This window comes from Urocitellus parryii, chromosome 9, assembly GCF_045843805.1.
Source record: "Urocitellus parryii isolate mUroPar1 chromosome 9, mUroPar1.hap1, whole genome shotgun sequence".
Taxonomy (NCBI): Eukaryota; Metazoa; Chordata; class Mammalia; order Rodentia; family Sciuridae; genus Urocitellus; species Urocitellus parryii.
The window spans coordinates 50,409,031-50,434,722 of NC_135539.1; positions in this window are offsets into that span (position 1 = coordinate 50,409,031).

Here is a 25,692-nt window from a genome sequence, read left to right on the forward strand (position 1 = left end):
TTCAGATTCAGGATGAAGGGACTACCCAAGAGCCTGAATACTAGAAACCCTGGCTAATTGAAGGTGCTGACCTTATTGTATCAACATAAGAGTTGAACATGCCATTTTACAAATGTATCCTACAGCTCTCTCGTCACAGCAGAAAAGTTGAGCTTCACCAGTTTTAGAATGATGATACATGGTAGTCAATGGAAAACAGTGTGATGAGATGAGTTTCCCCTGTGACCCACAGAACTCAGTCTCATTAAATCCTCATGACATTGGCTCTCTATTTTCTCATTAGCACTAACTGTCTCTATAGTTGTCATTTTACTCTTCCTTGCCCAGATTACTCTGGAGACTCTCATTACATGATTGATTATAACCAGATCCTCATACAGAATGGAGGATTAAAAAGCAGTTAAACTGATCCTTTGAACAGGCCATTTCCTATATAAGGTATTAATACTTTCATTTTATTACGCCAATCATCAGGTGAAAGCTGGAACTTTAGACAGTCCATCCTAGGGTAGACTTCATTCTCCCTTTGGCTTTAGTAGCCTGGCTCACCTGCCTGTTATTGCCAGTGGACCATGTGTGGTTTGCAATTCCCTGGTAGACAGAGCTCTTTTGAGCCCCTGTGAAGGTCATCAGTAGTCCTTAAGAAAAGCACCAGGAGCTGCTGCTGGCCAAGAGAGGGCAGGATAGATGGGATGGGAAATACACAGTGAGAGGGATTCCAGGCCAGGCTCTGAGATCATAGTGGGGCCAGCCCCTCCAAGCATCCCGGGTGATAAAAACAGGTGCTCAACCAGAATGTCCTCTAGGACTCTGAGCCCAAACTACCCCAGATTTGGCTACATGGCTGGGCCTCTGAGAGATCAAGAAGGCAAGGTGAAATTGGTGTGAATATACTGTGTATACAACCAGAGATATGAAAAATCATGCTCTATATGTGTAATAAGAATTGTAATGCATTCTGCTGTCATGTATCAATACATAAATAAATAAAAGAAGAAAATAGAAGGCAAGGTGAGCATGAGGATATAACACTGTGGTACCCTTTTATCCAAGGGGTATGTTCTAAGACCCAGTAAATGCCTGAAACTGTGGCTAATACAGATTATACTTTTTTTTTTTTTTTTTTTTGGTACTAGGGATTGAACCCAGGGGTGCTTAACCACTGAGTTACATTACCGGCCTTTTTAAAATATTTTTTATTTAAAGACAGGGTCTCACTGAGTTCCTTAGGGCTCTCTAATTTGCGGAGGCTGGCTTTGAACTCATGATCCTCAGCCTTAGCCTCCCGAGCCACTGGGATTATAGATGCACACCACTGTGCCCAGCTCAGAACTATACATTTTCTGGTATAACAGGTTGCTGCTAGTCAGAACACATTTTCTGTTCATGCCTTCCACTCACAAATGTCATGCCTTAACTGAGCACCCTTCATGCACTGGGGACATAACTTTTTCAGTCTGAGGTGTCACAGCAAAACGAGCATGATTTTCTTTTTCCTTTCCTTACAATTTCACGCATAGAAAATTCATTCTTACCATACATCTTAGCAACTTTGAATACAATTTTTTCCTTATTAAAATAAAAACTCTCATCTTTTCACGTAAAGGAAGCACTCTATGGCTTCTCTGAATTGCCAGCATTATTACTACTGTGCTTTGGAGCCACTATTAAGTAAAATAAAGGTTACTTGAACACAAGCACTGTGACATTGGGATAGTCAATCTAATCATCAAGGCAACTACTAAGTGAGTAACAGGCAGACAGTGTATACAGTGTATATATACTGGACAAAGAGACGACTCATTAATGGGTGGGATAGGGCAGGACAGCTCAAGATTTCACCAAACTACTCAGAACAGCATGCAATGTAAAACTTACAGATTGTTTATGTCTGTAATTTTCCATTTATTATTTTCAGACTGTGGTTGACCATACGCAACTAAAGCCATGGAAAAGCAAAACCATGGAGAAAAGAGGACTAGCATACCTTTCAAACTCATTTCATGGTTCCTAGCAGAAGGAAAGTCTAGGTTTAGACCTCTGAGCCAGTTTCAGGACAATGCCCTTACATGTCACAAAATAAACAGGTCTTCCAGAGAGAGGTGTCCACTTCTGGTTCATGCACATAAGAATAGACACATGTTGAACACTTCTTCCAGGCACTGTGAAGAGGAAGGGAGAGGTGACAAAGAGGAATCCAGCTGGGTCCCAGCTTGGAGAATCCAATAGATTAGGCTGCTTCATATGCTACTAATGTCAAACCTGACCCCAGGATCACAAGAGAGGTCCCTTGTGTTATACGGTCATACTACAGTGAAGCCTAAAAGGTAATATTGAAAGAAGTGAAAGTCAGTGCTATGGTCTGAATGTTTGTGCCCCCAAATTCCCACATGGAACCCTAATCCCTAATGTGATGGTATTAGGATATGGGACCTTTGGGAAGTGATTAGGTCACAAAGGCAGAGCTCAAATGAATGGCATTAGTGTCTAGAAAAGAAGTCCCAGGGAGCTCTCTTGGCTCTTATATCCATGTGAGAACACATGAGCAAGGATCATCTATGAGCCAGGAAATAAGCCCTCTCAAAACATCAAATCTGCCAGAACCTTGATCTTAGACTTCTCAGTTTCCAGAATGCTGAGAATAAATTTCTGTTATTTGTAAGTCACCTAGTTTATGGCACTTTGTTATAGCAACCCAAATAATTTAAGATAGTTGGCAAGAACAGATGTTCTTGGCAGACAGAGATTTGGCAGACTAGAGCTGAGCCATAGGGTTGAGGAGGAAGACAAGCACCAAACCTTATGTTTATATAGCTCTCTACATTCCTGTTTTTACCTGACCCTCACAGCACCCCTCTGCAGTGGGCAGTGTTATCTCCTTTCTATGGATGACTCTGAGACGCAGAGAAGCTAAGTGATCAACCTCAGGTTACAGAGCCAGTTTGAGGCAAGACTATGACTCCACACACCAGCCAACCAGCAGAGAGCCTGAAACAGAGGGAGACTGAATCATCTCACAAAGAAGAGGCATCCTCCAGGTCCAAAAAGAAAAAGTGCTCTGAGTTGGACAACACTGAAGGTAATCTGCAAAAGAGAGATTGACACCTCCATCCCCTTCCCTGGACAGCAGCACCTGTTTATCCAATAACCAGGCAAAGAAAATACAAATTTCTTACAGTACCATCCTTAGGAAGTTCTCTTCAAATACAATACCCATGGCAACCAAACAGAGAGCAAACAGCAGGAGAGCCACTGTGCAACGAAGGCTGAGGACTAGCAGCAATGGGCCTCCCACTCGCTGTGCCAGGCAGCGCGCCAAGCACCCGAGTGGGTGACCTCCTTTAATCCTCAGCAGCCCTGTGAGGAAAGTTCCATTACTGTCCCCTTTAATGAGGAGGAAACAGACATGACAAGGAGTCAGGACCCGCCTGAGGAGAGAATGAAGGCTCCAAACAGTGTCTCCCACCAGTGCCCGAGCTGAAACCTCCAAGCTGTAATTTGGCCCCAGACATCCAAGGCACACACTCCCTCATGGGGACAGGAGCAAGGGACAAGGCTGTGGCCCACAGAACATACCTCCTCCAAGGCAGCTGTCTTCATCTCTTTTGCTCCCTGATATAACCCAAGTTCTTAGAACAGTGCCAGGCACATGGTAAACTTGTAATAAATATTTGTGGAGTGAAGTAAGGGACCATAAAGCCACAATGAGATGCAAATGCTAAACCATCCAAGCAGCTTGCTCCTACACATGAACCTTCTAGCTTGAAATTCAGATTTTTCTTTACGAAGGCCTGATAGTAAAGTCTCTTAGGAATATAATTTTAATATAATGTGATTGGCCAATGAGATACATCCTCAGCCCCATCTGTTTCAGACAGAAGGCCAGGGGAGGAAGGTGACATATTTATTGGTCCTACAAAGCAGCTGGCCTGAAGGGGACCTGGTCCAGATGGCTGGGCCCCATCGTCTTCCCTCAACCAGCTGCACAGGCTCAACTTGGTCATTTCATTTAATCTCCAATCATGCAGCTCCTCCTTCCATGAGATTGAATTTTGTAGCCTTACTTATAGTATGGTGTGATTTTTCCATGTTACCACATGTCACAGGTCTTAAGTTTTCTCGTAAACATTGAGAAATACAAATATTGTATCCACTGAGGACAAAAGCCAGTGGCTCTCAGAGGTTTTCTGGAGTTCTGCCTACAAGGCCACAGCTGGCTCTGGCTTCACCTATTTTTTAGATATGTCCCAGTAACCATGAGCATGGAACCAGGTAGAAATATCCTTGAACCCTAGAAATGGTTTCTTCAACCTGGATGTGTTATTAGACCTGTACCATCTGTCAAGTGAGTTTGTTCTGCTCTCTGGATAAATGAGGAGATGAAGTGTGTTTTTCTGACTGTGAAATATTGGAATTTTTTCTAGGCTTCTAAATAAGCAAAGTCAACACTGCCCATCTTCTCTGGTAGAACTGTTTAATGAATAATAGAATCACAGATCATGATGGTAAGAGGAGCCCCAGAAGTCACTTGATATAGGGGTCATCAAACTTTTTAAGCAGTGGAACCCTTCTTTACAATATGAGCTTAGCCTGAAGTCCATTATATTATAGAATATATGGTAGCATATAGTATATAGTATAGTATCATGGTATAGCATAGCATCATATAGTATAGTATAGTATGATAACTAATACAGCATCTTGTGGTATAATATAGTATCACAGTATACTATAATGTGGTATTCTATGGTATAGAGTATAGTATAGAATAATATCCTATTATATAGTATAATATAGCATCCTATGGGATGGTATAGTATCACAAAGTATAGTATCATATAGTATGTTATAACATCATATAATATTATAGAGTATCATATAAAATATTATAGTAACAGTATAATCTAGCATGTATGGTATAGTATAGTATCATACAGTATAATATAGGATCCTATGGTATAATGTAGTACATTATAGTATTATATAGTAGAGTATCATATAGTACAGCATAGTAATTATAGTACAGTACATTATAGTATATAGTATTCTATTGAAAAGCTGGCCATGCTATTAACCAAGTCAGACCTCTCTCTCATTTACTTCCATCTGCCTCTGGTCTCAGGCTTCTCAGGGATATTCTGGTCCCCACCCAGCACAGTTCCAGAAATGCTGGTATAAGCTAACTCCCTCATTGCAATGATTGTAAACAAAGAACCTGGGAAGCAAAGGGACTCACCCAGGGTCACGGGGCAAGTTAACGATCAACCTGGGGCCAGTATGAGTATCCTGATTCAAGAGTCCTGTTCTCTCTGTGGCCCATCACCAACCTAAAACTGCTTATTGACACACTGCACTGAAAAACACCTGCCTAGGTCAAGTGCATGAAAAAAAAAAAAGCCTCTCTCCTGGTCCAGAGGACTTTGGGCAGCTATTGGGCAAGTGGATACATGCTAACGATCACCCCTGGGTTACTCACCAAATGTATAGTTTATGATTAAGTTAGCTTTAATATAAAGTCTGAACTCCAGGATTGAATGCCCCCAACACATATATTCCCTGTCCTAGTTTAGATGTAGAGACACCACAGGAATCAAAGCTCTCACTGGCCTTGACTTCCTATCTCTCAAAAAAACCTTTATTCTTCAAAATGTACTCTTCAGTAGTAAAATGAAACAAAACCAAGCATAAAGCCTTTCAGTCTTTGATTTATAGGAAGCAGCTCAGACACACAGCTCACAAAAAATGGCAAGTCAAACTGGTGACCACTGGGTTTTGACAGACCAGAGGCCTGGGTTCACCCTGTGAGCCATTCAGCCAGGTCCCAACCCAGGCCATAATGGAGGGCAGGGATTGAGGATCAGGAAGAGCTCCCTCCAGGCTTCAGCATTCTAAGAGCCTACAAGACAGGAGAGACAAGCCAGTTCTCCTCTGCCCAGGTGGAGGAGCCCTTCTCTCTGTTATCTTCTGAGACAAGGAAAGAAGTGTGACCTGATGAGTCTCCACCCCTGCTGCTGGGCTGCTGGGCTCCTGGAAGTATAAATGCTTTGACTAAAAGGAAAACATTACAGAAAAACCAAATATCCCTGCTTCAATTGTCTGTCTTTCATTTTCTTCACCTTTTCAATTACTTTTCTCTTAGCTTAAATTACTTCAGAAATGCTGAGCATATACAGAAGGAGCCCCAGAATTTTTTCTTATCCCTCCCCCCTACCTCCTGTTTGCCTTGTCTCAGCTGATAATCTAGTGCCAGGGACTGAAATGGGAAACTTGCTTCCGAACTTCTCCCTACTGCACCCCTTCCTCCCTGCACCCCCCCCCCAAACACACTCCCGCTCTCTTCTCTTTCTGACTTGCTCTGCCTTGTACCCTCCCCCTTCTTCTCTGCACCCTGTGTCCTCCACCCTCAGGCACCTCTCCCCCATGCTCAGAGCAAGGTCACATGGAGTCTTTGGCTAGAACACTCAGTGGTGCTCAGAAATCCTAAACACTGTGGGCTTTGCAGTGCCTGCCAGGGAGAACAGGGAGTCCTCTCTTAGGCCAGACTCTAAGTAGGCAAGATGGAAGAAGCCTTATTAGGTCATCCAGCCCCAGAAGGGTGTCAACCTTTTTCTTCTGCTCACTGGTCCACAAGAGAACGAAACTCCTGATCTGGTCATCTCCAACCCTGTTTGCTACTAACCCCCTTCTCCCACTTGGAGGAGTTTGCCCTCCTCCAAAGACCCACTGGCTGCCTCTCATTCCCCTCCAAACCTGGATTGGAAACTCAGGGAGGGACTTCTCCCCTAGAGCCTGAGTCTATTTCTTCCCCTCCTCCTGATCCCCTTCCCTGATGTCTTTCCATAGCACTTGGCACCTTTTAGCATTTCATATCATTTCCTTATTTGTTAGGTCTGTTGTCTGTCTACCTCCTGTGCTAAAATGCAAACTGCTTGAGGAAGGAGCATCGGCTTTTTTGGGGATATGCACATATATTAAGTGCAGTTGCAATAAATATTTATTGAATGAAGTTCTTATGCACTGAGATAACCCTTGAGCCATATTCTCTTACTCTACATCTCATGTTCCCAATTATTTCTACAGATAGAACAACCTATATTCATACAGAGAAGAAGAAAGTTACCCTGTTATTTCTCTAGCTCTAGCTCATTCTATCAGGCAGACAACAGTCTCCCACCATCTTCTGGGGGTCAGTGGGCTGCTCTGAGGCAACCCTTCACTGTACTTTCTCATGCCATGAGCAGGCGAGTTTACAAATTCTACAAAGAATTGTTACAATTCATGGAGACTGAGAAAATATAAGTGAACCAGACCTGAGCAGTAGAACCCAGTGACTCTGAGAGTCCCCATCCTAGCCTGGCTCTGTCCTCCTGCTTCTGCAGCAGGTTCTTCCAATTATCACCTTCCACCTACCAAAATTGCTCCCCAGGAGGAATCTTACAACTTCTGCCAAACTAAGGCATGAACTCTTAATAAGGCTTGACATATTTCCTTTCCAAGAGCAGCTGTACTTTCAACAAGCAAGTTCAAGTGAAAAGAATGGATACCTGCTGCTAAAATGTTAACATCACAGAAGTGGGCTGGGGTCTGGCCAGCTAGGCAACCTGGATCTTCATTCTCTAAGCCCCACAAACCTCCAATATTGATCCAACTCTTTCAAAAGAACAGTTTATGTTTTCTTATTATAAAAATAAAACATTCTTATAGAAAATATTAAGTTGTACAGCTATATTTAAAGTCAAAGCATTTAAAGAATCTTTTAGCTCTTCATAGATTTACGCTATGTACGTCTTCTAAATTTTCATTCTCTTTCTCTCTTTTCTCTCTCTCTTTCTCTCTCTCTGGCATAATCATTACCAATTTTTCTTCTTTAGGAAAAAATTTTTCAGCTAATTTTTTTCCACTGTGATGGCTCAGAGCTAACCCATGCATTCCTACAAAAGCATGAAAGAACATTTTTTTGGTGGAAGAGCATGAAGGATGGATGGCCTGAGTCCTTGAAGACAGGACCTATACATATGTACCTTCCTCAGTGGCACAGAATAGATACTAAATCCATGCTGTAGACTGAGCACACTCCAGGGCCAGTCCACATCAAATCTTGCATGGCCAACTGTGTGATTTCAAGGATTTACAGAAGGTATCTGCCTCAAATGAGAATTCCTTCTCTGCCTTTTGGCTAATACTTACAGTGTCATTGTGGGAACTGTATTCTTGAACCTCAAACTCTATTGACAGATGATAAAACTGAAATTCCAAAAAGATGAAGTGACTTCACAATCTTTGAATTGTGTTCACAGGCATACCACCTGGGAAGGAAAATATTTGGAGTCATTATTAGTAAACACACACCAATCACAATTACTTTGAATGAGTTACTCCTAAACACTAAAGGGCAACAAGAAGGGGAGGAACTTTGAGGGCACAGATTATGATAGGAGAAGTAAAATAACCAAAAAAATAGTAAATATGTAATAGTAGAAAGGCTAATCTGAAATATGCAATTCTCTAAAATCTAAAACATTTTGAGCACTGACATGATGCCACAGTGGAAAGTTCCACACCTGTCCTCATGAATGGGTTATAGCTAAAATGTAGGTACACTCAAATATTATGTAAAATTAACTTCAGGCTATGTGTGTAAGTGTATAGGAAACATGAATTAATTTGTTGTTTTCGCTTGAATCCCCTCCTCAAGGTATCTCATTATATATATGAAAATGTTTCAAAACCCAAGGAAAAAAATCCTAAGTCTAAAACACTCTGGTCTAAGCATTTTGATTAAGGGATTTTTAACCAAAATTCAATTCAGAACATACCTAAGGATTCTACCTTCAATTCTGGTCCTAGTTAACTGTGTGACCTTCGTATGTAAGATAATGGAATTGGACCAGGATCAGTGGTTCTTTGATCTTAATGTACATCATAATTACCAGTGAAGTTTAGAAAATACAGATGTCTGGGCCTTTCCCCCAGAAATTCCTATTTAAGTGGTCTGGTTTACAGCCCAAGCAATGTTAGAGTTTTTTTCAAACTCCCCCGCAGATTATTTCTAAGTCCCTTTTTAGTTCTAAATTCAGAGTCTGGAGCCAAGAATACTTGTATTTGGCCAATTTTTACTGCCAGAATAGAGCTACCCAGTCCACCTACACATACCTCTGGCTTTCACAGGTGCACACCTGTGTATGCACATGCATCTGCATGCAGCTGGACTGTGCTTGCAGAGAGCTGGATGTTTTCATGCCCTGTCACAACTTCCAAAGGCAATTTAATGCTGTCATTCTTCTCCCTATAAGGGCTTAAAGGAAAAAGATGGGGGCAAAGGTATGGGGTAAATTCTTGATTGGTTTTTGAGAATATTAAGTATCCTTTCTGATTAGTACCTACCCACAGCTCATCAATAAGGTAAAACACTGCATATGGCATCTAGAAGTTTCTTTCCTTTTCTCAGACTGTTAGAAATTCTGAAAACTTTAAAAAGCCATTTTAAATGTAGAAAAAAAAGGTTGATCGGGGAATGAAAGTAAATGCAATTATAATTTATTGTGTTGCCAAACACAATAAGCTTCATTGTGATGCACTGATATTAGCTAATGAAGAGAGCATGCTCTGAGGCTGGAAACAGAATTATCAACATGATCATCCACTATTATTTTTTTTCATGATCATCTTTGAGCATTTGCTGTAGCATATGTCCATCTGAGCCATCATGACATGGGTAAATATACAGAGAAATCCAATCACAAACTCAGGAAAGTCAGTCTTGTAACTATTTGAGAATTTTTTTATCCACCTCTGCAGACTCCAAAATACTCAAGAGCATTCTTTAAGTTTATGTAAATTTGTAAATTTTCATATTGCCTCAGAAAATGTCCATTTCACAATAATTAGTGTTTTAGACTGAAGACATGTGCATCTATTGTTATTTTCCCATCCCTTGAGGCCAACTCCATTGGCAAACTACCACTTATGACCTCAAACTCCATCTGATTTTCATCAAATGTACTCTTTGTAGTGAAAAGAAAAGCCAAGGTGAACTTTTACAGGGTCAGCACAGATATATCTTTGCAGGTGTCACAGTGTATATATGAAAAATAATAGAGGTACAATTTCTAGAAAATAGCCAGTTTTTACAGCCGCTGGGAGCTTTATGGAAGAATGAGTATAAGAAGTCAGCCCCTGGGCCATCTCAACATCTCATCAACTATAAATGGGAGACCTTGAGCAGTGCAGATGTTTGAGACATACAAAGAATCACAATTCAGGAAAAGTGAATAAGGACGTGGACTTTGTGCACACCTGACCATATGGAAAGTGAGTTAATTTTATTCCACTTGCACTACAGTCAAATGAGAGGCTTTTGTTGCCAATGTGAAAAGCCAGAACCTCAGTCCAGGCTCACAGAGCTATTGATTTATTACAAACCTTCAAAACTAAAGGGGGAAAGTAATCTAATTCTGGGACCAGAGCCATCGCTTAGTTACTGGTGAGGAAGTAGACAGCTGCCTTCATGGTCTAATTTGATGAGGATTGCAGTCTGCTGTGGTGCTTAAAATTTCCACCATTAGGGATTGTCCATTGTGTTCAGGTATTGTATCTCCCTGCATTCCAAAAAGCTTCTCTGTAATATTCCTGGGTGGACATTTCCAGGCATGGGAAGCTAACTACTATATAAGGCATTAATTTTGGAAAAGTCTTTCCTGTATTGAGTTGAATCCCTTCCTGTAATTTCCATTCATGCATCCTAATCTCATCCCTAGAGCATCATAGAATAAATGTATACCTTTTCTCCATGATGGCCCTCAAATTTTAGAAGACATCTAGCAAGTCTCCTCCAAACCTCTTTTCAGACTGAAAACTCTTGAGTTTCTTCCATCAATTCTAAATGATGTAATTTCCAGAATCATCATCATTTGAACTACCCCCCTCTGACCCTGATGGTTAAAATATGAAACCAAATGCTAGGCAGAGTCCTCCAGAAGTGGTCTGTCCATCAAGGACTGCAGAATAACTTGCTATGGTTTGGATATGTTTATTCCTCAAAAGTTCATGGTCCCAGGTACAGCTGAATTTGTGTTATCTGAAGGAGAATCCTGTGGGACTTTTCTTCAGTCTTTGCAATTTGCCAGACTCTTCTGTAGTCCCCTCATTTAACAGGATAAATACTGGCTCTTGTCTCCAGTTTTGCTTCTCTCCCTGAAATAAAAAGTTCCCACCTACATGATACACTGGGTCACACTCCTGGTTGGGTGGGTGAGTAAAGTTGGGTGTGTGTTCTGGGATGTCCACATGAATGTGACAATAAATGAGAGGACAAAGGAGCAAGCTATGGAACAAAGGCCAGAAACCAGGCCCAGCTCTCTCAATACTACTGTATTCCTACATAGAATTCCCAAGGGTTGAGAATCCTAACATTGAACTTGGACTTTGGGGTTATTATGAAGTTTTCTTTTTGTTTCTTCTTGCAAAACAAGCTAGAACATATTTCATTCTATTTAATGGATTGTTAATCTGATTTATAGCCTTTAAGTATCTAGACATGTGGTATTTGTGTGTCTCTATTTGTACTCTTGCCTCAGGCCCTAAAATGTCAGGATACAGCCTGTTGTTGATTGTAAGAATTTTGCTTTTAAAGGCTCCTACCTGATGATAGTATATTTTAAGAGAAGCTGTTAAATTTTAACAAAGCATCACATCTAATTTTTCTCAGACTATTTTGAAATATATATACTAGGATGTTAAAATGCCACTTTGTCTTATTTTCTCCTGAAATTAAAAAAAAATAACAATAAGACAGTAAACATTGACTATACCTCCATTTAAACTGAAGTGCTAGACCACTGCTTCAGGTTATCTATTGCTGCATAACAAGACAGACCAAAACTTAACAGTGTAAAACAATTCTTATTTCCTCAAAATTTCTGTGGCTTGCAAATTTGTATAAGTCACAGAGGAAATAGCTTGTCTCCATGGATATGTAGGGTCTCAGCTGGAATGCCACACAACAGGGGGTTGGATGAGATGGCTCCACTGGATCATCTGACTAGAGTTTGATTCTTCTGTCTATTTGGTTCCTCAATTCTCCTTTGCCTATGTTCTCCACATGGCTATCTTTGACTTTGTTGCAGTATGGTGGTCAAGGTTGACAGTCTTCTTATATGGCTGCTGAGTGCCCCTGGAAAGAGAGCTGAATAGGCCAGGTCACATAAGGAATAGCCCTATCAATGTCATAGCATCATCATGTCCAATTAGTCACTGTGAACCACAGGGCCATCCCAGATTTGAAGGGACAGGGCAGGAATAGCCTCCACTTCTCCACAAGTGGAACAGGATGCATGTCCCAGGAAAAAGGGAAATGATAAAGGCCAAGTTTGGAGATGATTGATAGAACTACCTATGCAGAATTTTCAAAGGAAGAGACTGAAACTTTCTGTAATGCTTACCTGTAAAACAACCAAAGGTTTAAGAGGTGTCAGGTTAGAAATGAGAAATTTTTTGAAGAAAGTTGTTCAAGTGCTGAGGCACTTATTCTCTTGTGCTTCTCTTTCACTTCCATCCTGACAGGAGGGAAATGTCATGGTTTGTCCATTTTCCCTTTGATCATCTTCTAAAACACAGCTCGTGGCATTTGTCTACCACCTGAATACATCATAGCTAAGGAGAATCAGCCTTGTGAACAACCATGTTCATAAGAGAATTACCTGCAATAACTAAAAGGTGGAAGCAGCCCAACTGTCCCTCAATGGTTGAATAGATAAACAAGATGTGATGGAGTCTCAGCAGGCTGAATAGACAGAGTTACCCACCCAATAGGAGGAACCCTGAGCTCTGTCTTGGAGCCCTCAATAGTAATATGTAGCATAAACTTCCTGAAGTGTTACAATTCTATACTTGTGTTTTTATTTCTTGTTGCACAATTGGGCCTATGGGAAATATCAGTGCAATAAGCCAGGCCATGGCCTTTCACAAGGCTCATTCTATGAGGGAAGTTGCAAAGAGCATGGAGCTGGCTCTAGGGACAGTCATATTCAGGGACAAATGGACTGACAGCACCCTATGCAACCCAGAAGGGAGAGAGTCCTGAGAGATGGCCCCATCTGTCTGGCTCCAAGGGATACTTCTGCAAGTGGCTAGGGTGAGCAGGTGCTGACTATATACTTCTCTGTGTTCTGTGAGGCCCTCTTCCTTGACATCAAGATCCCCCACTTTTTAATCTGACTAACCCATTGGAACTTCATTCTTAGGAGCAGGTTTTTTAATTATTTTTTTAAAGCTCTGATTTTAACATTTTCCCCACCCTTTCCATATGCATTACTCCTTTCTTGCTTTTCTATTTAAAGTCTGATGTCAACCTGCCATGCCACCAATGGATCTGGCAAGATGAAAGCATGGTCCTCATGTACATTCAGTGCTTAGTGCTAGTGTGCAGATAGGTGGCAGCAGTCCCATCGCTGCTCAGTTCTCAGCCTTCCACACAGTCCCCCATATTCTCACAAACCCATTCTCTGAAGACTTCACTCATTCTGGAACTTCCCAGCTAAAGATGGGGAATGGGTCCAGACTATGTGGTTTGAGTGACAAGGTCTACAGATTACCAGAGTTGTACATTCAGCAGGCAGAAGTCACCAGGGTCCCATGTTCTGAACTTCTGTGAGATCACGCAAATTAGAATCAGATAGCAGTAGGGGTTGGAAAGTTCAGGTACAAAGGCAATAAAAATTGTTCTCTCCTACTTCATACTTGGCTAGGCTCAGCTCCTCTGCATCCCTCCCCACTGAGGCTTCTCCCAGTGCTGAAAAATATAGGATGGCATCCTTTTGAGGGACCTGTGATCCTTGTCAAGCTGGGTAACATATGTCTAACCAGGTTGTTGCATTCCAACATGGCAGGCTAAAGGGAACTACAGAAAAGTGTTTGGGGTTATACTTGGAGCCTAAATGTGGGGTCTGTGTGAGAATGGTTATAATGATAGAATCCAGGCTTCTCCAAAATTCTCCTGTCCTCCTGCCTTCAATCTAGAAAAACACTCACTAGCTTCTGATGGTTTAAAAAGTAGCCCAAATTCCCTGATACGCTTCCTCTGAGTTGGGGATTCTACCCCTCTCTTGAATCAGGGCCAGCCTGACTATGCCCACTAATAGTATATAGTGGAAGTTGTAAGCAAAAATAACCAAAACAGGAGCAGACCTCAAACACATCAGCAAGCTGTCTTTATTAAGCAGCAATGGAATGGCACATTTTCAGGGAAGAAAAATGAAAACTGGTTACAAGAGGGGTTTGTTTTTATAGGTTTTAATGAGAATTAGACATAGCAGAATGTTTAGTGAGACTTAATCATTAGAGACTTGGGACGATGTGGCAGTCGGGTAGTCAGGAAACTAGTAGTGCAGGTTAAAAGTCTAACTCATGAAAACAGCTGTAAAAGCTCAAAACTCATTCTAACTCAGGGAAACAGTTGTAAAAGCTTGAAATTCATTATTACTGGGATAAAAATCCAGTAGGGACAAGGCACCCTGGCCAAGGCCAGTCTGTGATTCCTACGAATGAGATGATGTCAAAAGATGTGTCATACCACAACCTCTGAGGATGCTTTTTCACATAGCATCAATAACTGAGATGTTGTCTCAGCATCTTTCCTACAATTCAAATTAATACAGAGTTCTTTGTTGGTTAAATAAATGTTAAAAATATGAATAAGAACTTTCCTTAGTGACTAGTCAGGTGCAGGAATAGAGGGGCTCCTGAGAGGCACTGCAACTCTAGTTCCAAAGCAGCTTCTCTGGTCTTGTTGTGGGTCTTACTTTCATAAGAACATTGATTTCTCCAGTCCTTCAATACCTTCCATGAAGGCAATCTGGCCCTGGAAAATTTCCTGAGCCAGGTTTAGAAGGAAATAGTGGTGGCAGACTCCCTTTATATTTTTTTTAATTTTTTTTTTTAGCTGTCAATGGTCCTTTATTTTATTTATTGATATGTGGTGCTGAGAATCAAACCCAGTGCCTCACACATGTTAGGCAAGCGCTCTGCCACTGACTCACAACCCCAGCCCGAGGCAGACTCCCTTTCTAGTTGTTGCTTCCTGGAGATGCCAGGAGATGAAAGACATGGGCAATGGATTTCCTGTTGTTATTAAATGGCTTGAAGCTTGGTGGTTTTTTTTCAAAGGGGTGGGGTAGGGAAGGAGAAGGAAAGCAACAATATGAGGAAGTTTATGGGGCAACCTCAGGATTCACCTCAGAATTTCTTTACAGGAAGGAGGGAACAATGTTACAACTGACTATTTTTACCCAATGGAAGGAAAAAGATGAGTAACACTGAACTGATGATAGAGACAGTCAGCATTCATTTTCAGTTGAAATTGATTCTATATACAATGTACAGCTCTGAGGAGGTTTTGCAGTGTGTGTGGAGTGTGAACTCACTCTGTATTGCTTGCAAACTTCCTGGTTGGAGATGAAGTGACAGACTCCAAAGGACAGTTGTATCATATTTGTTTTACAGGTAAGTGTAGTAGGTTGTTCAAGACCACACAGTTAAGAGGTGGCAGCCCTGGGATTTGAATTACAAGTTCTCTGATGGCAAGCAATATACAGAGACTCAGGATCAATTAGCAATAAAGGGAATTCACTGGAAGAGTTTGAGAGAAATGTGTGGAATTTTACAATAAGGTGTATACAGAAGAGGAATCAGAACTCTCAATGTTTTAGAAATCAGAGACAGTTCTATCCAAGTATTACCACTAGAATAAATAAACTCTAGAGACTGACTTTCTGTCTTTTCTTCAATCTATTCCTTGTCTTCTTTCCCCTACACAAAGAAGGATGGGAATTCAAATCACAGAGAGGATCTTGGATCCTGAGGAGCTCACTGGGTCTAGCCTGTGCCAAATGAACATCCCTTAACTAGAGAAAGGCATGGTGTGTTAAATATCAGCCTCCCAAAACCTACCTCATAGAAGAGGAAGAATTTTACCCTCCTTTCCCCAAATTGGGATGCTGTTACCAAAGAAGGTGGAATGAGTGCCAGCAACACAAGAACAGCAAATGCCCACTCAATCAGCACTGCCGAGCGCCTGTCCAGAATCTTTTACTGCCTAAGCTCCACAGGACAACTATGGTTTGGATATGATTTATCCCTCCAAGGTTCATGTGTTGGACAGTTGGTCCTCAGTATGGCACTGTTAAGAGGTGGTGGGACGTTTAAAAGGCCCAGTGAGAAGTCCTTCAGCCAGTGGCGGGGCTGCCCTCAGAAGAGATTAATGGAGTCCTATGGGACCTTGATTGGTTCTTACAGGAGGGCTGCTATAAAAGGAGCTGGCCACTTCCATCTCATTGGCTTCCTGTCTTTCCATGTGATCTCTGATTCTCAAAAATAAAATTCTGACAATATGCTTCCATCTGCCATAAGGCCTTCACCAGAGTCAAGCAGAGGTTAGTGCCACACTCTTGAACCTCCAGAATCTGTGAGCTAAATAAAACTATTTTGTTTTATAAAGTGTCTAGCCTCAGGTATTTCATGACAGTAATGGAAAACAAACACAAGCAACTTTGTATATTTGCAAGGCTCTGTATCTATGATGGTATCACGCCCCTCACCTAAGAAAGATGCTCCTGCTAAGGGGATGAATGCATAAGGGAACAGACAAAAGGGCCTTCTGTTCTGGACCAAGAGTGCACCCAGCTGGAAAAAGAACTTAAAACCAGGGCAGATTGGAATTTCATGTTATTTATTACCTTAGGACTGCCTTTATAAGACATTTTTGCCTTAGCCACAGGCTTGATAACAAATGCAATAAATATGGAGAAATGCTGATTTAATGTAACAATATGGGATGATGATGTAATCTATGTAGTAAACAAGAGTAGCTATTGAGTTATAAATAATCTTTTTATAACAATTTTGAATAGGTCTGATTCCAGATGTATAGTAAACACACTCACTTTATGGAAATTCCTTTCCTTTGAAAAGATGGGGAAATGATCTATAATATAAAGTTACATGTGTGCTGCCCATGTGAGCTTTATTTTATGCCCTTGGCATAGTTTGTTTAACTCTTCTTTGGTTGCTTAAATAGAAGAGCTCTACTTAAGCATTCTCTATTTTGCATACCTAAGCTGAGGTACAGAAAATTTAAGTCATTTCACTATATCTAGTTCTAAGACTGGCCTATTAGTTTATGAATTTACATTTCATAGTCACTGAATGAAGTGTTACCCCAAAGAATACAAGTTCTTTCTTTGATCTGTAAATTTGAGATTGAGAATTTTCTCTGACTTGGGCTATAAGTCTTTTAGAGGATGCCTTCATAGAATTTTCATGGCAGAATTTTTAGTAGACTGGTTTATGACACCTTCTGGGAAGACTAAATCTGGACAATCCCCTCAAGCTCTGTGGTCTTCTCCGAACTCCTTGCCTTCCCATACAAAGTAACCACAACCCTGGAGTCTGTCTTCATTATTCTTTTGCTTTCCTTTTTATATTTTACCTTATCAGTGTGTCTTATAGGAAAATATTTTAATATTTTGTTTTTAACTATGTCTTAGTCTTATTTTCTTCACAATAAAAAATATCTGAAATAATGAACTTACAAAGAGAAAAATGTTAATTCTGACTCTCAGTTTTGGAGGTTCTAGTCCATGTTCACTTGGCTCCATGGCTTCAAGCCTGTGGAGAGGCAGCATGTCATGGTGGGAATATGTGGCCAAGCAAAACTTGCCTACCTCATGGCCAAGAAGCATAAAGGAAAGAATAGGAAGGGTCCGGGGTCCCACATCCCCTTTGAGACATATTCCAATGACCAAAACCCTCCCTATTAAAGGCTCTGTCACCTCCCAATAGCCTACAATGGGAACCAAGCCTTTAACATCGGGACCTTTGGAGACATTCAAGATCCAAACCACAGTAAACTCTATAAAAATTAAACTGGTTGATCAGAAGATGAGTATATTTATTGTAATATTCTTTATTCCAGTGTTTTTAATATTTAATGAATTTTAAGGATGGAAGACAAAAACTTTTATGTTTCTAAAAATTATTTCTAAAATTTTTTCTAAATATTTCTACCATATATGAAAGAAAAATGGTGGTTTTGAAATTTATATACAGGAATCTGCAGAGACTTTTTAAAATATATTTTTAGTTGTAGACAGACACAATGCCTTTATTTTATTTATTAATTTTTATGTGGTGCTGAGGATTAAACCCAGTGCCTCAAGCTCTACTGCTGAGTCACAACCCCAGCCCCACCCCCAGAGATGTTTTTTGAGATAACATTATGTGGTGAAAATTTGGTTCCCTATAAAACTACAAAATTCTACTGAGTTCACTTAAAGATATCTTTACAAAATATAATGGCCAGTGTGGGAAGAGATTCCACTATAAAAACATCAAGTTTATCATCTACCAAACAAATGTTCTGGCATCAGAGAGAGAACCTATGCCAATTTTATGATGCCCAGGGCTCCCTTTTCTAATCTTTCCCTTCCTGGCTCCTTTCACTCATCAGCACTTTCTCCCCACCACCATTCACTCTTCTCTGGAAGCCAAAGCACTTCCAGGGATCAGAAAAAAACATATCTAAAACATTCATCCATTCTGTAGTTCTGGGAACTCACCATGCTTCTCCTCAAGGGAAGAATTCACACTTTTGAAACATGCCTATTCCCATTACAGAGGTTGGTGATGGCTGTCATGATTTTCAAGGACCTAGATGAGGGACTAGGGAATTATACTTGAATACTTGGCTGGAGGCATATTGTTAGTTAGGCATTAGTTGGAGGGACAGAGGTAAGTAGACTTTTAAAAAGTCATTGTAAAGCTCCCACTTCTGTTGCACACATCTCCATTGAGAATGCTAGTAAAGAGGACTATATTTTCTAGGAACAACAGTGTGGCAGGCATAGAATTAGGTGCCATATGAATGTTTCCTCTTTTAAATAAACTTTTGTAGTAGGAATGATGCCATAGTTTGGATCTGAGATGTTCTCTGAAGGCCCATGTGTTGAAGGCTTAGTCCTTGGCCTAAGTTACTATTGGGAGGTAGGGAACCCCAAGGAGGTGGAGCCTACTGAAAGGAAGTTAGGTCTTTGGGGGTGTGCCTTTGAAGGATATATTAGGACCCAGGTCCCTCCTTTTCCTCTCTTTCACTTTGTGGCTACCATGAGGTGAACAGGCCTCCTCCACCATGAGCTCCCACTAGGATGTACTGCACCTTCTTAAAAGCTGATCCTCTCAGGTGTGTTTTACATAGTTACAACTGACTAACACATAGTTATTCCCATTTCACAATTAAGGAAGCTTAAACTCAAAAAGGATGCCTACACCAGATCTCACAGCTTATAAAAGCAAAGTTAAAATAATCATTCATCTCTTTCTCTCCTAAGCCTATGTGCCTCTCAGCACACCTGCCTTCCTGTAGGTGGGCATCTCTTTCTCTTTGCCTAGAGATCACATGAAAAACACCTTGATTCCTTATTTCCAAAGGAAAAAACAGAATGATTATTGCTTCTAACAAGAAATGCCTTCTCAACAGTGAATGGCAGAATAATATTTGCTTTGCTCTTTAGAGAATTATTGAATTCAGTTTTTGCCAGTGTTCAGGGTTCTCCAGCAAATAAATGAGTGACAGATCACAAACTGAATTATTAGTAGCTCAAGTCACTAGCTGATGGGACTATGAGTCTACATTGGTTTGGATTTGATTTTATGTGTGCACACTTGGTTGGGCCCTTTGTTCAAAAAAAAAAAAAAACGGAGCTAGAATTTGCATATAATGTATTTACAATGCACTCCTGAACCTTCAGAAGTTTTCCCATGTTGCAATACTATTTTGCCTCTTTTGATATCAAATTCCAACTTTAGCCAGTGACCTTGGATACAATTAAAATGGGATTATACTTATCTCTGTTATTCCAGACATACTGGCACAAGTCCACTGGACGAATTCAAGATGGTAGAGAAGCCATCTCTTTGAAACCTTATTCTGACAACAGTTTCTATCCCAGTCACAAAATCCAGTTTCTGTAGCTAGACAGAATAATCATAGCCTAGCTCAGCTCTGTTTTAGACTAAATGATCAGAAAGACAGGAGTTGAAGGATGGGCTGGAGGAAGGGAGTGGGGGAAGAAGCTGGTCTACTTCCTGAGCTTCTCAACAGATAGAGCCTGTGTCCTTGTGATTCATTATGGACCTGCCCTTTAATCAGAGCAACCTGCCTCCCTGTAGGGTAAGGGTGCCACCTGAGCAGATACTGCCCTGGGACTTGCTGGGAGGGTTAGAAGACCAGGCTCAGAACTCTGGCTGAGGACAGCTTGCATTAGCTAGCGCTCTGTCTGAAAGTGGCAAAAGGCTTGGGCTTGGAATCAAGACCTTGTTTTCCACTCCTCCCTGCCAGGAGCCCTCAATCATAATCCTGGACACCCCTGGGGAGGCTGCCCTGGCCTGTCTGAGAAGAGTTGGCTGGCAGGGACCGATTTCATGGGGCTTTAATAGCATGGGCCAGCAGGAATAAGGTTCAGAATGGAGCCTTGGGTTTTTTTTTGTTTGTTTGTTTGTTTGTTTTTTTGTCCCTGGAAAAGTTGAACTGGACTCGGAGCTACTTCCCAGATGGACTTCCCCCAACTCCCACAGGTAGCTTCTTAAGACCACCCAGCACCTGGTTCAGATGCAGGCTGTGGAGAGTACACAGTCAGCATGCTGAGCCCACCTAAACAGGGAGCCTTCTTGCCTTAATCCTGGCCATCCCAGGAGAAGCTAGAACCAAGCTAAGATGAGGCAAAGTGGAAGACCAGCTACAACATGGGAACTCAGCTATTTTATACTTGATTAAGAAAAAAAAATCCCTCTAAAAAAAAAATCTCTCTTGGCTGGCAAAAGTTTGCAGGCATCTGGCATCTCTTCTAGTTCATTCTCAAGAAAAACCTTTAAATCCCATAATCAGGTACTAAGAGATAGGAAGAACATTAAACCCAGTCATTAAAAAAAAAGAACAACAAAAAAAACAGCAACAACAAAAACAGCAGCCAAATACTTTCCCTCTGAAGCAGTGTTTTTCAGGTTTTAATGTGCGTACGAATTACTGTGGATCATGTATAAATGCAGATTTGATTCACCAGGCAGGTGGCAAGAGTCTATATTTCTAAGGAGCTCCCACACAATGTCAAGGCTGCTAGTCCTCAGACAACATTTTTAAGTAGCAGAGTCTATTTTATGGTATTATCAAATGTATTTCAGGAACTGCAAATGTTTTGCAAGATATGTTGATATTTATTCAGTTTTTTTCATTTATTCATTTACCCATATTTATTGACTGTATACAATGTGACTTCCATGCCGAGCACCAGGCAAATAGATGACCAAATACAGGTCTAAGATACCCTGCATTTTCTTGTGGTCCCTTCAACAAATTTATTTTGAGCATTCAGGTTTCTTAAGTTCTTCATAGGCCCAGAACAAGTATCGTTAGTCACACAATGAAGTAGTTGAAAGCAGATATGTTAGCAAGCCACTCGGTCAACTTCTTAATCATTAAGTACTAACTCAGGCTAATTCAATACAACTGTAAGATAAGGCTCCAGCCCTTCACTGATGATACAACCATAATTGTCACAAGGTGGCCCAACAGTGGTGGTGGGTGGTACAGGAATTTCTAAGAGAGAGAGGATAGAAAGAAAAAGATGGAAGGAAAGATGAGAGGGAGGGATAAAGGAGACTGACAAAGACTGACACTCAAAAGAAGCACTTCCAGTCTGAGGAAACTGTCTAAATTTTAATTATGACATGTAATTTCCTTTTCATGATCATAAAAATAATATGTTCAGGTGCTTGTAGTTCAGAGACAGAGGCCTTGCCTAGGATGCAAAAGGCACTGGGCTCAATCCCCAGTACCACAAGATAAATTAAGTTAAATAACATATATTCAGAGTAAAATAACTCAAATAATGACACATAAAGAAAATAAAAGTAAAATACTCCAAACTTTTACACGCCAAATAACAAAACTAACAATTTCATGTATGTTATTCTATGTTTTTTTCTATATGCAGGCACGTCTATATCATAAGGTTAAACAATCTCAGTTTACATACTGAATAAAGTTCCTTTATTCATAAACAATATGTTATAATTTTTTCACATGTTATTTCTTTTGCTTCTACTTCTATTTTAGTCCATGCCTGAAGCTGGGTAATTTATAAATAATAGAAATGTATTTCTCATACTTCCAGGGACTGGGAAGTCCAAGATGAAGGTGCTGGCAGGATTGGTCCCTAGTGAGGGCTGGATCTCTTCTTCCAAGATGGGATCTTGAACTCTGAATCCTCATGTGGCTAAAAGGACTGAATAGCAAAAGGGGACTATCTAGTTCTTTCCAGCCCTTTATAAGCAGTCCCTCCCCTTAATATTATCACTGCATGCTACCATAACATTCACAAGTAAGTTCTAACACTTGAATTTGGGGGAACATTCAGACCACAGATTCCATAATATTTTAAATGTTTTGCATTGTATTTCATTCTATAGTTTACCATAATTTACCACACCAGTTTCTTACTGGTGGACATTAGGATTTTCCTTTTTTTAGTAAAATAAGGAATGTAATAACAAAACCTTTAAGCCTACATCCTTGCATTCTTGATTTTCATAAAATAAATTCAAAGAGGAATTACTGGGTATGAAGAAAGATAAAAGAAAGAAATAGGTAGAAAGGAGAGATAAAGGAAGGACAAGGAAATGAAATTTTCAAGTTTCACACTCTTTTCCAGTCATGCCACTTTCTAAGCCAGTTTCTTTCCCAGGCCTGTTATCCCTAAATTCCTGAGAAAATCTGTAAATCTACCTAAGTAGATTAATTAATAATTAGTAATTAATTAATCACCCAATAAATAGATTTAAAGAGAAAATATTTTAAGAAACATAATTTATGGGACTTTCCAGCAGTGTTTACTAATCAGAGAGTGCCAACCTCATTAGCCTAAAGATCCAGAAACTGACCAGAACATCATAAGCCATCTTGAGATGACTACTCTGATACCATTCTTACATACTTTCCCATGCCCTTTAAAAGAAGAACCAGGAAACCCCAAAATGCTCCTCACTCTCAACATGGCCTACATTCTCCCTTAAATGTGTATTCCCTGCTTTACCCCAAAAGGGGACACTCTCTCTAGAAATTACCCCATTCTCTTTTGAGTATGTATCTACTTTCTTAAATAAATTTCTGTCTATACCTCTGACTCTACTGAAATTCTTTTCCCTGAACATAAGCTAAGGGCCCTGCATTCTACCTTCTCTTGGCAACTCCTAGGACCTTTCTCTCAAGACAGGTGAAAGGAGATGACCTCAAATATGCCTGATTGCTCATTCCAAAGTTGTGTCAATTTAAACTCTGACAAAATATATGACAACTGCAACTCTCAATATGTGCTTAATCTTAGCTAATCTATAGATTTTATTATTATTGTAATTTGAATTTATAACATCTTAGTGATGTCAAGAAGCACACTATTAACTATTTGAATGTCCTTCTATTTTGAATTGCCTGTCTGTAGTTTCTCACTGATGTTTTTGTTGAGTTGTTCTTTCTTTTATTATAGGAACTTCAAAATTTTGATGTATATTCAGATTTTTAAATTGCTGTATATGTTTTAAAATATTCTTTCCAAATGAGAAAACATTATAACTTATTTTAAAATATGGAATTTAAAGTTCAAGTCCTATACCTATAATATAGTATCATACTGAGGATAAAATCAAAATAATGCACATAAATAGATTACAGAGCCTGGACTTAGTAAGTGCTTTAAAAAGTCACTTTCTTAATAAGTATTTGCTTGCAATTTCCTTTATAATATCTTTGGATGGGAAGAGCATATTTAGTTTAAACAATTATCTTAATACTTTTTCCTCTTGTGACTGAACTAAGAAAGGTCTTATTTGCCCAAAGATTATCATTATATTTCCCTGCATTTGCAGGATCTCCCACTCTGCCTCCCCCCTCCGGTACTGCCCCCTCCTCTCCAGTTCCTTGCCTTCTCTCCCTAGTTGAGCCATCTCTGCCTGCTCTGCTTTGTCTTCTCCCCTCACTCCTCAACCTCCCTCTACAGTCTCAGCTAATAACCTGGCTCTACAGGTGGCCATCAGCACAGAGTCATTGTGTGTCCCTCTCTCTGCCCACCCGCCCTGATTGTGCAGCAGTCTCTCCCTGGACACCTTTCCATCTCTTCTACACAGCACCTCAGAGTCCACTTCTCCCTCTCTATTGGATCATTCCCACCTGTAGAATGCAGTATCTTTTTAAAGATTGCTCATCTCTAAAGGGCCCATGTAAACCCACATCTTCCTTTTCTCTTTGTTTCTTTTTATCAAAACTCTTCAAAAGACTTCCTCTGTTTTTGTGCTCTCTCCTAGCCACTCTGCTCAGCCTTCCCCTCCAGTGCCAGCACCCTGCATCCCAAATCTCCATCCATCTTCCAGATACACTCACTGCTAATTTTCATCTGACTCAGCTCTCAGTAGCATCAGAGAGTCCATCTCCACTGCAGAAAACATTTGCTTCCCTCTGCATCTGGGTTATTACTTTCCAAGTTACCCCCTGTCTTGCCAACAGTGTTTTAGTCTGTTTGCTGTATTTTAATCCTCTTCCTAATTGCTAAGTAGTGAGGTACCCCAGACTTCATTCTGAGCTCCCTTGCATATTCATCCATACCCATGTCTTAGGGCATCTTACCAAATATCCTGATCTTAAATGCTATATGATATTCTGACTCCTAAATGTATATTCTCCTGGAAATTCAGACCTACATATTGAGCTATCTGATTAACAACTCCATTTGGGTTGCCTAACAGGTATCTCACGCTTTTTTATTGATATTTTAAATTTGTTCTTTTTAGTTATATATGAAAGTAGAATGTATTTTTGACATGCCAACAATACATGGAGTGTAATTTCCCATTTTTGTGGTTGTACATGAGTGCCCAACACCGAGAGTGGCACCATTCCACTAAGGAGGAGCAGAGAGAGGGAGTGAAGAGGAAAAGTGGGGAGAGGGGGAGGAGCAGAAGGAAGCAGGAAGCCACAAGGGACAAGGTGAAGAGGGAAAAGAAAAGGAAAGGAGGGGAGGAGAGAAAGGAAGGACAGCTTCTTCATGTCTTTGACTTATCCAAGTGATTCCCAAATGTATCCTGAATCTGTTCCCTTCTAACTCCCACCCTTCTGCTACACTAATGGTCTAAGCATCCATTACCTCTGGTTCACTGCAGAGCCTCACAGCTCATTTTCTAAGACCTCTTCCACCCTCTGCATACACATATGTTAAGATACACGTAATACACGTAATACTTGCCCACCTGAAACCTTCCAAGCTCTTTCAAATCAACTAGAACCAAACCCGAACCCTTTTCTACAGATTATAATTCTCCAAATATAGCTCACTGGTAAAGTACTTGCCTGGCAAGTGCAAGGAGCTAGGTTCAATCCCCAGCACCACAAAACAAAAACAAACAAACAAACAAAAACCACACTTCAATCTTCTACTGCTGTGCCCTAGACTCACTGAGCCACCATCTCACTGGCCTCCATTCTCTCTTGGATCCACCAAGCTCCTTGCTATTTCAGGACCTTTGCACTTGTCACACCTTTTCCCAGATCTTCATCAACCCACCTCCTTTTCCATGTTCAAGTCAAATTATATAATGTTT